This window comes from Ranitomeya variabilis, chromosome 1 (genome assembly GCF_051348905.1).
Source record: "Ranitomeya variabilis isolate aRanVar5 chromosome 1, aRanVar5.hap1, whole genome shotgun sequence".
NCBI classification, from domain to species: Eukaryota; Metazoa; Chordata; class Amphibia; order Anura; family Dendrobatidae; genus Ranitomeya; species Ranitomeya variabilis.
In genome coordinates this window covers 936,294,434-936,310,664 of record NC_135232.1, presented here as the reverse complement: position 1 = coordinate 936,310,664, position 16,231 = coordinate 936,294,434, and the positions used below count along the sequence as shown (strand labels likewise).

At 44.5% G+C, this 16,231-nt stretch overlaps 1 long non-coding RNA gene across 1 annotated transcript; it reads left to right on the top strand.

The window, feature by feature from the left end:
- Positions 1-3,729: 3,729 nt before the first annotated feature.
- On the top strand, positions 3,730-4,412 carry LOC143777806 (uncharacterized). The gene is made up of 3 exons (XR_013216476.1): positions 3,730-3,810; positions 3,894-4,001; positions 4,108-4,412. It is a non-coding gene; the product is annotated as an uncharacterized LOC143777806 (long non-coding RNA).
- Positions 4,413-16,231: the final 11,819 nt, after the last annotated feature.

The window sequence follows — 16,231 nt, the reverse complement described above, 5'->3', positions numbered from 1 at the left end:
TTCATTGAGAACCCTAGTGGATTCGGTATTCAGGAGGTCAGCTGGGTAGTTGCGTGCTCTGAATTTATTGGACATCTCCTGTAATCTGGTGGCCTTCAGGTCAGGATTGGAGACAATCCTTGACACTCTCTTAAACTGAGATCTTGGGAGACTATTTTTTGTGGATTTAGGGTGACAGCTGTTATAGAGCAAAAGGCTATTACAATCCGTGGGTTTCGAATATAGATCAGTATTTAGATTACCCATGTCGTCCTTGAGGACTTTGGTATCCAAGAACGTGACTTCACTCTCGTGGTATGTCATTGTGAAGGTAAGTTCAGGTCGAGTAGTATTGATGGTGTCAAAGAATTCCTGAAGGCTGGTGTGGGTACCCCGCCAGATACAGAATATATCGTCGATATATCTGTACCAGATTAAAGCATTTTGTTGAAAAGTGGGGTTGGCGTACACATGCTCCCTTTCAAATTGATCCATGTAAAGATTAGCGTATGCTGGGGCCACATTGGACCCCATAGCAGTGCCGCACGTCTGCACAAAGAAGTCATCTTCAAAGAGGAAGAAGTTTTCTCTGAGCACCAGGTTTAGAAGATCTATGCAAAGGTCGTGCGAGTTCCTATCCAAGCCTGCTTCCTGCAAAGTATGTGAGACAGCTGTAATTCCTCTATCATGTATGATAGAGGTATATAGGCTGCTGACATCCAGGGTACATAGGAGGCTGTCAGGAGGGATATTAGAGATGTTGCGAATTTTAGATAAAAAGTCACTAGTATCGAGTATGAAGGATCTGGTCAACCGAGTGTATGGAGTCACTGGATAATGATTAATGAGGTAAGTTTAGGGGGGAGCCATTGTCGTTATGAACAAACACCATTATGTTACTGAGGTGAGACGCCAACTCTCCGATACAGGCACCTACAAAAAGCTCCAGGGGGATCCCACATACTCCGTACAGCGGAAGATCAAGAATGTAATTGATAAATATATGGGCCTGGGTACTATAGACAGTAAATCCAAAACTTACCTCATTAATCATTATCCAGTGACTCCAGTTTTGTATATTCTCCCAAAGATACACAAAAATCTTCAGAACCCCCCCGGCCGCCCTATCGTAGCCTCAACTGACTCAGTACTCAATCCCCTTTCTAAATTTCTGGAAAAAGTACTTACACCATACACTCGGTTGACCAGATCCTTCATACTCGATACTAGTGACTTTTTATCTAAAATTCGCAACATCTCTAATATCCCTCCTGACAGCCTCCTATGTACCCTGGATGTCAACAGCCTATATACCTCTATCATACATGATAGAGGAATTACAGCTGTCTCACATACTTTGCAGGAAGCAGGCTTGGATAGGAACTCGCACGACCTTTGCATAGATCTTCTAAACCTGGTGCTCAGAGAAAACTTCTTCCTCTTTGAAGATGACTTCTTTGTGCAGACGTGTGGCACTGCTATGGGGTCCAATGTGGCCCCAGCATACGCTAATCTTTACATGGATCAATTTGAAAGGGAGCATGTGTACGCCAACCCCACTTTTCAACAAAATGCTTTAATCTGGTACAGATATATCGACGATATATTCTGTATCTGGCGGGGTACCCACACCAGCCTTCAGGAATTCTTTGACACCATCAATACTACTCGACCTGAACTTACCTTCACAATGACATACCACGAGAGTGAAGTCACGTTCTTGGATACCAAAGTCCTCAAGGACGACATGGGTAATCTAAATACTGATCTATATTCGAAACCCACGGATTGTAATAGCCTTTTGCTCTATAACAGCTGTCACCCTAAATCCACAAAAAATAGTCTCCCAAGATCTCAGTTTAAGAGAGTGTCAAGGATTGTCTCCAATCCTGACCTGAAGGCCACCAGATTACAGGAGATGTCCAATAAATTCAGAGCACGCAACTACCCAGCTGACCTCCTGAATACCGAATCCACTAGGGTTCTCAATGAAATAGAGGATGGGACAATAAAAATTCAAAAGAACCCAAGGCTCCCATTCGTGCATAGTCATCACCCTACGATGTGTAGAATACATAACCTGATCAGGACACACTGGCCTCTCTTAACTAGAGCGTATCCTACCATCCCTATATTTAAGGAACCTCCCCTAATGTGCACCAGGAGGCCGAAGAACATAAAAGACAGGGTCGTCAGAGCAGACTTGGGTACACAGAAAACATTGACACATAGAACACTTTCCGGTCAAAAACGCACAGGGACTTTTCCGTGTTTGGGCTGCATGAGCTGCTCAAACGTAATTAAGGGCAGTGAAGTAGTACACCCAAGAACAGACAAATCATATAGAATCAAGGACTACTACACCTGTGAAACAAATTTTGTGGTGTACATCATAAAGTGCCCCTGCGGGTTACTTTATGTGGGGGAGACCACCCAAGCGGTTAGGGACCGCATCTCTAACCATAAATCTACTATCCGCTGTGGGAAAATATGGCTCCCCCTCCCTCTTCATTTCAAAGAAGCCAACCACAATGTAGCACAATTAAGATTTCAGGTCTTAGAGCGAGTTCCCCGACCTAGGCGAGGAGGTAATCATATAAAGTTACTAAAGCAGCGAGAAACCTTTTGGATCTATACGCTTGACACCCTGCACCCACGGGGCTTGAACCGCGAGATGGATTGGCTAATTTGATTTTTCTCCTACGTAGGCCAACTGACCACCTGCACAACCGTCTTCAATGACAAACGCGTTGTGGTTGGTAAGATACATACCCTAATAGTCCTTTTATAAGTTTCCTTATGTTTTTTTAAAAAAAAAATTTCCCCAAAAAAAGTTTTTTCTCCTTTTTCTTTTTTTCATTTATTTTTCATTCATTTTTTGGTTCCATTGTTTGCATAATAGGCTTCATCCTTTAGGTCAATATATTAAATCCCATTTTATCAACCCCCGTTTCATTTTTTATTTTTTATTTTTTATTTTTTGTTATTTTATTTTTTATTTTTTACTTTTCAGTTCATATTCATTTCATTAGTTCATTTCATTTCCTTTATTTCATTACTTTTATTTCATTTCTTTTCTTTTACTTTTTCTTTATTTTCTTCATTAAGGTTTGGACTCCTACCATTACATATGTTATTGTGCTGTATCTCATGTGACTTGGTGTATATGCATTACTATGATGTGTTCATTCGTGCAGCCTTGTGCCCTGCAATTTGGCATTACGCTGCAGTCCCACAAGGGGTCCACTTATATTTAGCATATTGTCCCCTAATATCCCTCTTATACAATCAGGGGCACACTGGGTATGACCCAGACAACAGACGCTTATATTCCCCCATTATACATAGCATTCCAGCAGGGTCCTGTGTGATCACATGATATAGTGTACGAGCGCTGACACACTGTTATGTGTGCACATACCGGCCTCATGACCTATACAGCCCGATTAGCTCACAGACACTAGCGCTGCAGACCAGCGCCCTGCCATGTGGGGTGTGCGCAGGCGCCACTCTGTGTATCCACACACAGGGAGGAACCTCTCGTGCGCAGGCACCCGCCATGGAGACACACGCAGGCGCCGTACACCAGCGTTCTGCCCTGTATGATGTGCGCAGGCGCCGCTCTGCCTGCCCACACACAGTGAGGGCACTCTTGTGCGCAGGCGCCGGCATCCCCTTGCATTTCCGGTCATGTGACCGGCGGGGAAAACAAATAAGATGCCAGTAGCCATACAGCACGCTGAGCTGCCTCACCGCCGTGACACAGGACTGTGTCGGCTTCCTCCACTACGCCACCAACGCTTGCCCCCTACCTGCACACAGGACCAGGACGTGAGACTACAGCACAGTGACTTGATAAGTATACTACTAACCCTAGGAACTATATAGCTCATACCATCATCCCTTCTATACAGGTACATTAATCCGGAACTTACAGGCAGCATTTCCCATTATAGTGAGGAGATACCACTGTAACCAGTGGCCAGCACTTGTGTGGTCCCCTGCAACGATTGGTGACACAGGTACTGAGTTAGATCTTTAACAGGCATTATAACGTGTCCTCCATACCATTTCCATATAGGAGACATGGTCCCTTTTATAACTGTTCCCCCCTTCTCTCACACATAGCACTATACCATCACACTAGATCTGGGACACCGCAAAAAATACTGAACGGATACAGACTGACATCAAGTATTGACTGCATCCACTGGACAGGTATTCCAATAGCTCCATATACCCCACAGTTCTATCTGTCTACACTATTGGGCCTCATTGTTCTTATATGTATATATTGCAGCCACAAGTCTCGGTCCAGCCGCTGATACGGTTTTTGTGTATGGGCTTATGTTCGCTAGCACCCCTACTAGGTCAGTATTTCTATGATGTACTACTCTTTTTTTTTTTTTTTTTTTTTTGGGGTGGTGATGAGAATAACCAGCATCTAAGGAGGGAATTACTGTCAGTATTATACTAGGGGTTGGGCGTATGCCTCCCCCTCTGCTATGTACTGTATGACTCTGCTGCCTCTTTATGCTATATTGTTCCTTCCAGGTTATGCCTCTTCATCGTTTTATTTGACTCACCAAAAGGGTCCTCTCTTTGTATGCAATACAGTTCTAACAGGGTATGTTCTTCCTCCATAAGTGTTCTCTCCAGATCCAACATGAACTCCCTCTCTCAAACTCCCCCTCTCGTTCGTCGATTTGTTCATATGCCTTGGAAAATATGTGATTCCTAGTCGATAATCCCTATATGATATGCCCAACTATCGGCGATTGTATCACCGTGACATGGATTTCTTTCTTTTGTGTACAAATTGTAAATATGTATATACTTATCTGTGAGTGACATTGTTTTATCTTTCACTTGTTACAGCGATTTTTGTGAACAAGGCTACGGGTTAGCCGAAACGTCAATTCGCCAGGAACCTTTTTTCTCTCTCACACAAATTTAATAAGCTTTTGAAATTATGCATTTGAAAACTATACGAGTGCAGTGATCTTTTGAATTTGATGACTTTGGGGACTCAACATCCCGTTCACTAGCACCGTGAACTTCATTGATTGTGTGCTAGCTTTTTCGTTACTTTCCACGGTAGTTTCCGAAAGCTGATGTCCGCTGCAGTCCCACAGTACCAGTTGCCCAGTTGCCATTACTTCTATAAGAAAGCTGTGCCTGCGCTACACCAGCCTGTGAAGAAAGAAAACCCATAAACAGATGGAAGACATTTCTACACTGTTACTAAGTAGGAATTGGATCCCAAGATCTCAGTGATGCTATTGTTCCAATAAATTAGAAAGCATGGCTAGTGTTGAGCGATACCTTCCGATATTTGAAAGTATCGGTATCGGATGGTATCGGCCGATATCTGAAAAATATCGGATATCGCCGATACCGATACCCGATACCAATACAAGTCAATGGGACACAAGTATCGGAAGGTATCCTGGATGGTTCCCAGGGTCTGAAGGAGAGGAAACTCTCCTTCAGGCCCTGGGATCCATATTCATGTGTAAAATAAAGAATAAAAATAAAAAATAGGGATATACTCACCCTCGGATGGGCCCTGGTTGTAACCGCTGTAACCGGCAGCCTCCGTTCCTAAGAATGAGTGAGTGAAAAACTTGAAATGACGTCGCGGCTTGTGATTGGTCGCGTGACCGCTCATGTGACCGCTCACGCGACCAATCACAAGCCGCGACGTTATCGCAGGTCCTAAACTCCTCATTCTTAGGAACGGAGGCTCCCGGTTACATCAGTAAGGTCCAGGGGCCACCGGAGGGGTGAGTATATCCATATTTTTTATTTTAATTCTTTATTTTTTACATGAATATGGATCCCAGGGCCTGAAGGAGAGTCTCCTCTCCTCCAGACCCTGGGAACCATACACTGGGAACTTCTGATTCTGATTTCCGATATCACAAAAATATCGGAACTCGGTATCGGAATTCCGATACCGCAAGTATCGGCCGATACCCGATACTTGCAGTATCGGAATGCTCAACACTAAGCATGGCCATTAAAAGTGCATTCATTTTTGTGCTGGGATGAAATCATCAATGGATTTGCCTTTCTCCATCAAAGAACATCACCCATTCCTTGAAATAATTTAGGTTTTACAGGGTGCGTGCCAGCAAGCAAGCAGGGCCTGGAGCATTACATCTCGCTGACTGGGCACTGAGTGACTCTCGTCGCTGTGAGGGCAGGTGGGGAAGGGACTGCTCCACAAGTCTTGGAATCCCCAAGGCTTGCAGAGCGCAAACCACTACTCACCATAAGATGGAGAACTAAACTACTAGACAACAGGGGTTGGAGAGCTAAACTACTATACCGCTAGGGTTGGAGAACAAAACAAATAAACACCAGAACATGGGGAACTAAACTGATAGACAACAGGGGTTGGAGAACTAATTTACTAAACTGCTAGGTTTGGAGAACAAAACAAATGCACACCAGAACATGGAGAACTAAACCAAGCTGTCAGTAGACACAAAGACTTGGAATCCCAAGGGCTTGTGGGACAAACCTCTGTCTTAACATTTCCTCCAGTGCTTCTGCTTCCTCCACCTCCTCTACCTCCTCTAGGGCCTCCACCTGCACCCTCATCCTCTGCCTTAATGAGACTCATGTTCCAAAACTGCAGACAGAACCCCCTCTACAGCACAGCCAGGACTCATCGCAATCAGGCAGTTTAAATTATTATGCCTTGTAGATCGCAGTCATATGGATCAAGAGTTGTGGACAGGTATCCATGCCGGGTTTGAGCAATAGCTGTCTCCAATGAACCAGGAGCCAGGGAAGGCTGTGTGCAATAATGATGCAAACCAGGTGGAGGCTCTAGGCTGGGGCAACCACACACATGTGCCCTACATGGTTTGCATCCTCAACCTGATGGTACAGCAATTCCTCTGTCCCAGCCTGGATGTGCTGCTGCAGAAACTACTGTTGTTGTGTGCTCACTTCTGCCATTCTCAACCCTGGGGTCATCAACTTAAGCTGGTATAGAAACTTTTTGGCCTACCGGTTAACCGGTTGATATGCGATGTGACAATATCATGGAATTCAACTATGCACATGTTACAGCGACTTCAGCAAGGGATGGCCAACACTGTGGTTCAGGTCCACTGGGGCCGTTGGTGATGCAGCAAAGATGGTACAGCTCTCCATGGGTAGAGCAGGGCCCCAGGGCAGATATACCAGTCAGTTTAGGTGGTGCTGAAAGTTGTGGTGCAGAGAATAAGTGCAGCTTTCTTTACTTTTACTTCTTGGTAGATGAACATGCAGTCCAGGTTACCAGTTACAGATAACAGCAGGAGTCTGGCTAGCCTGGAAGCATTCAGGGAATTTCCAAGTGGGGTTGGGGACCTTCCTGCTGCACTCTATTTGTGGGTCCCTGCTGCCTTTAGCTAGCTGAGGTCCTCTCCTGTGTGTTGGCTTTGACCTGTATGGCAGACAGAGCGATTCTATCACGGGCACTGCCTGTTTACTAGCAGACTTGGGCTCTTGGTATGCTGCGGTGCCTCCGGGTGTTCGGTGTGACCAGGGAGCTTGCAATCCTCTGCCCTCCAGATTCGGCTGTCAGGGCAAACAGCACCCGCACAGCCAAGGACTCTGGCTTCATTCTTGTCAGCACTCCTCCCTGGGGTCAGCTCTGACGCAGCTGCAATTCCCCAGAGCCCTGTCTCCGCTCCACTCTCTCCTCTCCTCCGACTAACTTCCTAACAGCTTTCATTGACTCGTCCTCCCGAACAGAGAGAGCAGCTCCCCTGAAGTCGGCTCTAGAGCTCCCCCTTCTGGCCTGGAGCAGGTATTGTGATGCATGCTTTGTTTTACCTTGCATGGGGACCTCTTCCCGCTTCCAGGCATGACATCACCCTTCAGAAGGAGGCAATGTCACCGTGACAACTGGACTCTGGGGTGCCACATATGTATCTAGGATTGCTTTATCAGTTATTAAATTAACTTTAAATGGCATAGAGAGTACCTGTATGTGAAAGCTGATGCTAAGAACACATTGCATACACATGTCATACAGATGTCATATGACTTATAGGTGAGAAAAATCACATTGTACTCGCATGACATGGCCATAACATTACCAGCCAACTTTTCAGTAACAACATCGGACTGATTTTTTACCCATGATGAGTATGAGCACTTAAAGTGAGATAATTCATAGTATGATCCATTCATACAAAAACAGTTTGCAACATTCTAATAAGATAAATATGGGAGCAAAAATTTGACAATTGAACTACTAATAGTAGGAATGATAATGCTTAAATTAAATGATTAGTATGCATGCAGTTTTTATAATTCTCCATACTCCAGAATGTAATGTGCTTTAGAAAATTACAAATTAAAAATAAACATGGTTACAAGAGATTTGTTTATTTATTTCATATCAATTTAAAATTCTGGCTGGTCATTCAGACGAACAAATCACATTACAAAAAAATTGCATTTACATATTAATCAGAAGAAAAACAGAACTTCTAAATTTTTACGGATGGCTGTTTTTCTTAATTATATTTGTAACAGTCAAGTAAAATCTAATTGGTAATGCTTGATAGGGGACTAGAATCACGTTTTTTGAGGACGAACAAATGCTCACTTTTTTAGACTTAAAAGGAAACTTTAATGAAAACAAAAGGTAGCAGCGAAATATTTTTACATATTATTGTGGGTACTTATTGCAATAAAATTATTCTGAGAAGATATAACCCCTTAATGACGGTGGATACACCTTTTAAAGGGGCCTTATTTCTCAGCACCACATTTTAGCAGTGCTGTGGAATAAGGGTATAGTGCTGTTCCGAGGCTGAAATTTCCACATATGTAAGCTGTAGTACATGACAGCTGACACCCAATGAAATAGGCCTTGGCTTTGGATCCGATCAGGGCAGATTAATCCTTTAAATGCTTCTGTCAACTGCGATAGCGATATTTAATTAATTTATAAGGATGTTACAAGACCCCATTATGTAACTATTGGACCCATGGTATTGGTATATACTGCCTGCAGTGCTGTCCCTCAACCAAGTGAGGGGCCACAGGTATGTCCTGTAACAGTTAACAGATTGCAAATAATTGGCCTGTTGGATTCGGGTAGTTTGGTAAGTTTAATAAGGGCCACAAATCTTCATCTGCTAAATCTTGGGAAGATGGTGAGCATCTTCTGTATCCATGAGGATGCTAAGGACTACACTGTGGTCTGAGTGGTCATAGACACAAACTGAGGCACCGAGTCCCGTGAGGTGGGCGTAGTCAAAGACCTATCCCACTCTGTTTTAATTGTGCGAGAATTTGCATTATTTTGGGACTTGTGAGGGAAAGGGAGGACATCTGTTTGCCCTAACAACAGCCAGGTCGCTTCTAAAAGAACCTCAATGCAGGCCCCCGCTGACCAGTTTTCCTTTTGTGTGCTTGTTGGCAATGAAGATGAGGTATCATGCCCAGAGGTCAATATCCTTGAGCTGGAGGTGTAGCAGAGAAACTTTGGAAATGCCCATCTCAGGGGTTTAACCCTAAAAGGGCATTTGATAAAGTGTCTATACTTAACGATGTTGCTCAAGAGCCGGGAGCTGACACCCGATACCCATACTTTGCCATAAATGGGGAGTTACTATCCCGGGTCACCAAGCTGAGAGGGGAGGTAATCGAGCAGTTACTGGTGCAAGGGCCATAGAGATGCAAGATGTTACATTTGGCACATAAACATGTGTTAGGTGGTTATCTGGGTTTAGAAAAAAGCCAGGAGTGATGTCATGATCCTGTCCAGAGTTTGTTTTCTGCTATTCTCTATCTGGACTGGTCATGCGGGGGTTAACCCCCTCTGCCTCATTTTGGAGCTGGCTGGGCTTTTTCAATCCTCTGCAGTCTGCTGGCCAGCATCAGTGATAGTTCATGCTTCCAGTCTAGAGCAGATGACCCATATACCCTGGTGATCCTTCTGCCTCTGACTTCCGGTATTTGTGTGAGACCCGTTCCCTATCCTTGACTTAGTGTTCATCTGGTGGTTTTCCTTACAGTATATGATGTGCCTGATCTCTGAACTCCGCCTCTTGCTTTCCATCTCTGATACCTAGCTCCCCGACCGGCTTTGACTTCTGGCTTGTACTCTGACTTTGTCTTGCGTCTCATGTTTTGGATACTGCACTCCTGTTTGGCTCTGACTTCTGGTTTGTCTCTGACTTCGTGCATTGCTGTTACATCTGGTACTTCTGTCCCTGACAGTTTCTGCTCATCTGACCACTCTTTCGTTACCTGTGTCACCTGTGCTCAGAGTTGCTACGCTGTGAGTGTTCAACCTCTCTTCCCTCACCAGCACCCCAAGGTGGAGGTTGCCCTAAACTGTACTACAGCCACATCACATCATCACTGACCACACATTTAAAAGGGGATTTTGCTTTTTTTATCTCTGGTCATGGATCCGCTTGGTAACATCAAGTGTCCAGTTTGACACAGATGATGCAGGTTTTTTTGGTGGAACATCGGACACTTGCCACGTCTCATATTCACTTAAGAAAAAAGCTGACGGAAACTGTTAAGCCCATGGAGGGAACCACCCCTCATGCTGTCGACCTGGTGATTCAGTAGATGTTGTTTTGCAGTCTCCCGAACCCTGAGTTAAGCTTCCTGACACCTTTTCTGGAGAAAAACATACATTTTGTATGTTCAGGGAGAATTGTAAATTATTGTTTTCTCTTGACCCCGATCATCTGGGAATGAGACTCAGCAGATAGGGATTATTATCTCCTTACTTAGGGAGGGTCCCCAATCTTGGGCTTTCTCACTGCCCCTTACTGCTCCTGAATGGATGTCGTTAGATAGATTCTTTGAGGCCCTAGGACTTATCTATGATGAACCAGACCATATCAGGTTGGCATAGGACACTATTTTGGGTCTGGTTCAGGGAAAGTGCTTAGCCGAGTGGTACAGCTCTGAGTTCTGTCGATAGTCCACTGAGGTGTCCAGGGATGACTCCTCGCAGAGATTTCAGTTTAGGAGTGGACTGTCAAATTACCTGAAGGACACTCTGGCTCTACATCCACCTCTCAGCTCATAGGAGGAAGCTATGACTCAGGCTATCTGTATGGATCGGAGACTGTGGGAGAGAGTTGTTACACAGTGAGAGGTTCCGTTGCTCCCTGCTGGTTCTGGAGAGGAGGAGAGGAGACAGTGACGTGTAGGAAAGATGTGTTTTTACTGCATAGGTTCTGGACATTGGAAAAAGGACTGCCCCTCCTGTCCACCGACTACCAAGCGGCCGAGTCTGTGTGATTACCATAGAAGTCACGCAGACTCTCAGGTACCTTTTTCTGCATGATCAAAAATTTTGTTGGAAGTGGAACTTTGCTGTGGGAGTGGCTCTGTGCCTACTTCTGCCTTCGTGATTTGCGGGTCGTCCATGAACGTTATTGACTCTGACTTAGTGTTGGCGTATGCAGCATCAATAGTAAAAAGATCTAGTGTTACAAATAATAATAATAAAAAAGGTTATTGTCACCATCTGACATCGCACGCTGTCCTGGGCAGTGCAAGCGGCAGGTTCCGGTGCCAAGGATGCTATGCAAGAAGAACCTGCAATGAAGACACGGTCATGTGACCGTGACGTCATCACAGGTCCTGCCCTCATACCGACCCTGGGACCGGAAGCTGCCGCATGCACCGCACATCGGCGCCAGGACTTCAAGGGGCCTTTGGAAGGTGAGTATATGTTTATTTTTTATTTTAAGTCTTTTTTAACCATGCATATAGTGCCCACATTGCTATACGCTATGTGGGCTGTGTTACATACTGCGTGGGCTCTGTTATATACTACATCTCTGTGCTATATACTATGTAGCTGGGCAATATACAACTTGACTGTCCAATATACTACGTGGCTGTGCAATATACTACGTGCTCTGTGTTATATACTAAGTAGCTGTGCAACATACTATGTGGCTGTGTCGGTTCTGCTATATACTACATCGACTGTGCAATATACTACGTGTCTCTGTTATACACTATGTGGCTGTGCAATATACTACGTAGCTATGCAGTATACTACGTGCCTCTACAATATACTACGTGGCTATGTTATGTTCTACGTGGCTCTGCTATATACTACATCGCTGACCAATATACTGCATAGCTGTGCAATTCACTACATAGCTGTGCAATAAACTACATGACTGTGTTATATACTACGTGGCTGTGCAATATACTACGTGACTGTGTTATTTATTACGTGGCTGTGCAATATACTACGTGCCTGTGCAATATACTTCGTGTCTCTACAATATACTACGTGGCTATGTTATATACTACATGGCTCTGCTATATACTATGTGGCTGACCAATATACTACGTGCCTGTGCAATACACTACGTGGCTATGTTATATAATACATAGCTATGTTATATACTACGTTGGTTGTGTGTTATATTACGTCACTGTGCAATATAGTACGTAGCCTGTGCTATATACTACCTACATATTCTAGAATACCCGATACATTAGAATCGGGCCACCATCTAGTAGCATATATTTATCTAGAATTTGTGCGACTGGCGTAAAACCTGCTGACATACGCAAACATCACTATTTACCAGTCATTTTCCTGTGTCTGCTTTTGTCGTGTGTAATAAAGGCGATATAAAATAAAAGTGATATTTAAAAAATTGCTCTGCTTATTGGTTAAATAGTATATATTTATCAAGCAGTTGCACGACTGGTGCAATGCCTGCTGAGATACGCAAATGTTAATATTTACCAGTAATTTTCTTGAGACTGCTGTTGGCATGTGTAAGTACCCACACATTGCTAGACAAAGGGAATTTGTACAAAGCACCTCTGTGAGAGTACTGGTGAAAAATAAAGCCAGAATTTATTTTCATAATGCATTCAATATGGGGAATAGTGATGTCAAGGAATGTAAATGTGGATGTGGTAGTGCCAGCCAAAGCCATGTGAGAGATTAGAAGGTGACTTTATTAAGTTCTAGCCCCCTTCAAAATTTAGTCTGCATGCCACACCACAGTCGAACCTAGACAAGTGTGAGGATGTTGTGAGTTGGATGGCAGACAAAGGCTCCAGTGTATTAACAAGCTGCACCACAAAGTCTTCCATACGGTCTAGTCTCAGAGGCCAAGAAGCTGGGACTCACAATCCTCAACCTGGCCCTCCTTCCTCCCCCCATCAACAGTCACAGGAGACATATGAACCCAAAGTTGGCCACTCCAAGGAACTGTTTATGCTCCTTTGTAATTATTATGGCCTCTCACCCTTTACCATTAAAGATGGTCATGAGGAGGTGGAGTGCAATGTTGCACAAACATTTGAGCACCCACCGCCAGAAGAAAGCCAAGAAGGGGAACGTTAATTCATGTCTGAAGAAATGGAGGATAATATTGATGCACAGTTGCCCTCAGGTCAGCCTAAAATCGAAACTCAGAAGGAGGATCAGATTGATGAATTGGAAAAACAACGTGGTCGATGATGAGACCACTGATCCAACCTGGCACCGTTGTAACCATAGCAAGCACAGCATTGCAGAGAGAAATGAATCCATAGAATGCAAACAGGCAAGGAGAGGTAGTTGTTTGACCAGAGGGAGAACTCGGTCAACTGTCCAACAGAGCCCCCCACTCTGCTAGATAAAAGCTCAAGGGTGCGTTGTTCTCCTGTATGACAGTATTTTTCCGAAAGGCATTCAAACAAAACAACTGTTATTTGCAGCATTTGTCATACCAAACTGAGAAAAGGCAAGAACGCTGCCAACCTGAGCACCATGAGCAGCCGGAATCACATAGCAGTCAAGCATCCAACACACCACAGTAGGTGGACAGAACGCCTGTGTACAAAATCTGTGTCTGATGGTGTAACCACTGCCCCTTTTCCTGTGTTACAGCCTCCCAAATCTGCTGTTCAGGAAGATGATGCCTCCTGCCCACAATCTGTGGTTGCACAGACTCAACAGTCAGCAACCACATCTATTTTGAAGTCACAGCACAGTGTTCAGTTGTCCCTGCCCCAGATGTTTAACAGGAAGCAGAAAAACCCACCCACAGACCCAAATGCTAAGTGCCCACATTGCCAGATTGCTACCTTTGGAAATGTTGCCATTTTGACTTGTGGGAACAGAGTCATGTCTTGACCTCTTGGCAGTGGCAGATGCATGGTACTCACTTCTCAGTTGTCACTATTTTTCCCAATGTGCCATCTCCACATTACAGAATCATGTGTTAGACAATATCAGGTAAGACTTGCCAATGCAGTCACAGGGAACGTCCACCTAAACAGACACGTGAACAAGTTTTTTGTGGACAGAGGCGCTACATTTCCCTGATGGCACACTGGGTGAACCTGGTGGAGGCTAGGACATAGACAGAGTTTGGGACACCACACATCTTGCCCATACCAAAACAGCATGCCCAACTTCCATCAGGGTTTCAATTTCCTCGTATGCCAGTTCATGTCTTTCCTCCTCATCCTCCGCTGAACTAGCTGCCCCATCACTCCCCAGCTGGGAGCTTGGCAGCACTGCCTTGGTGAAGTCACAGCATGCTCTGCTGAAGCTCATCTGTTTAGGTGATGAAGCTCCCAACGTAAAAGAGATGATGGAAGGGATAAAAGACCAGACCAATTAATGGCTCTCCCAGCTGAACCTCAAACCAGGTCTGGATGTGTGCGATAATGGTTGTAACTTGATGGCGGCTTTAAAGCTGGCAAGCTGGTACACATTCCATACATTGCCCTTGTGCTGAACTTGGTTGTACAGTGGTTTTTAATAACCTATCCTGACTTGCCGGACCAACACAAGGTACACTGCATCAGTTCTCATTTCAGAAAGTTATCTCAGGTTTTTAGACTTGCTGCGCTGCTGCAGCGCTTTAATTTGCCTCATCACCAATTGATTTGTGACCTTTTCATGCGATGGAATTCGACATTTCATATGTTGGCAAGGCTTACTAAGCAGCAGAGGACAGTGCCTCAATTCCAGCTTCTCAATACACATCAATGCACATCAGAGTAATACTCAGTCCCCATACATAACAGCTGCTGAGTGTTTATGGATCTCTGACCTATTTAAAGGTTCTTCAAATCTTTGTGTACTGCACCAAGATGGTGAGCACTGATGATGCTATATTCAGTGTTACCATACTGCTGCTTTGTATATTAAAATGTTCACTGCAGAATCTCAAACAGGAAGCTTTGAATGCCGAGCAGGTGGCACTGGAGCAATATTTCACATTGGCTAATATCACACAGCCCAGCCTCAGACAATATTCTCAGGCCACATTGGGTGATGACGAGAAAGAAGAGGATGAAGAGGAGGAGGATGAGGAGAGTTTTTGGTCTGTGCAACAGATGGGCTTCCAATCCCAGCTTCATTCCTCTTCAGCATTTTTAGCCTGAAGCAAAGGAGGAAAAGGAGGATGCGAGGCACCGTGAGGAGAAGAGGATGGTTAGTTTCCGTCGTAGTGGGGACATTGAAGGTTTTACTCTTTGTGGTCTGCCACACATGACATTTCCCTAAGACCAACATTTGAAAGACATTTTGTCCGCCATGAAATACTGGTTATGCACCTTTCTTGACCCATGGAACAAGGAGAAAATATATTTTCTCATGTAGGAGTCAGACGTGCCATTTTCAGTGCATGCATGCCAAATGGTTATTGTTAAAGAGTTGCTGAAAAGATTACCCTCAGACATTGCTGCTGGCAGAGGTACCAGATCTTTTCACCCACAAGGATTACAGGGGAGGGACACGCACCCCAGGTGCAACTCAGGTGGCAGGAAAATGTCCACCAACTGGGCCTTTTTCATGAAACTGTCTGATCAGCAAGGGTTAGCTGTGCGTCTAACTGTGACAAGGAGGGAGAGCTTAACCAAGATGATATGTGACCGGAAAAGCTGCATGTGGAATCGTGATCCACCTGCGGCTGTTAACCCATTAAATGAGAAGGAGGAAGGGAATTTCCAGCACGTCCATCCAGTGTAGGTAAAATTTCCAAGTTTATTAGAACATTTTAAAAAACAATTTTCTAAAAAAGAGAGAGAGAGAGACTCTCTTCCTGACGCATTTCTGGGGCACCATGGCGAGATCCTATGACTAAGGGTGCCGTGGTGCGCCGAAATGCGTCATGCAGAGAGTCTCTCTCTCTCTTTTTAAAAAATTGTTTTTTAAAATATTCTAATAAACTTGGAAATTTTACCTGCACTGGATTGACGTGCTGTAAATTCCCTTCCTCCTTCTCTA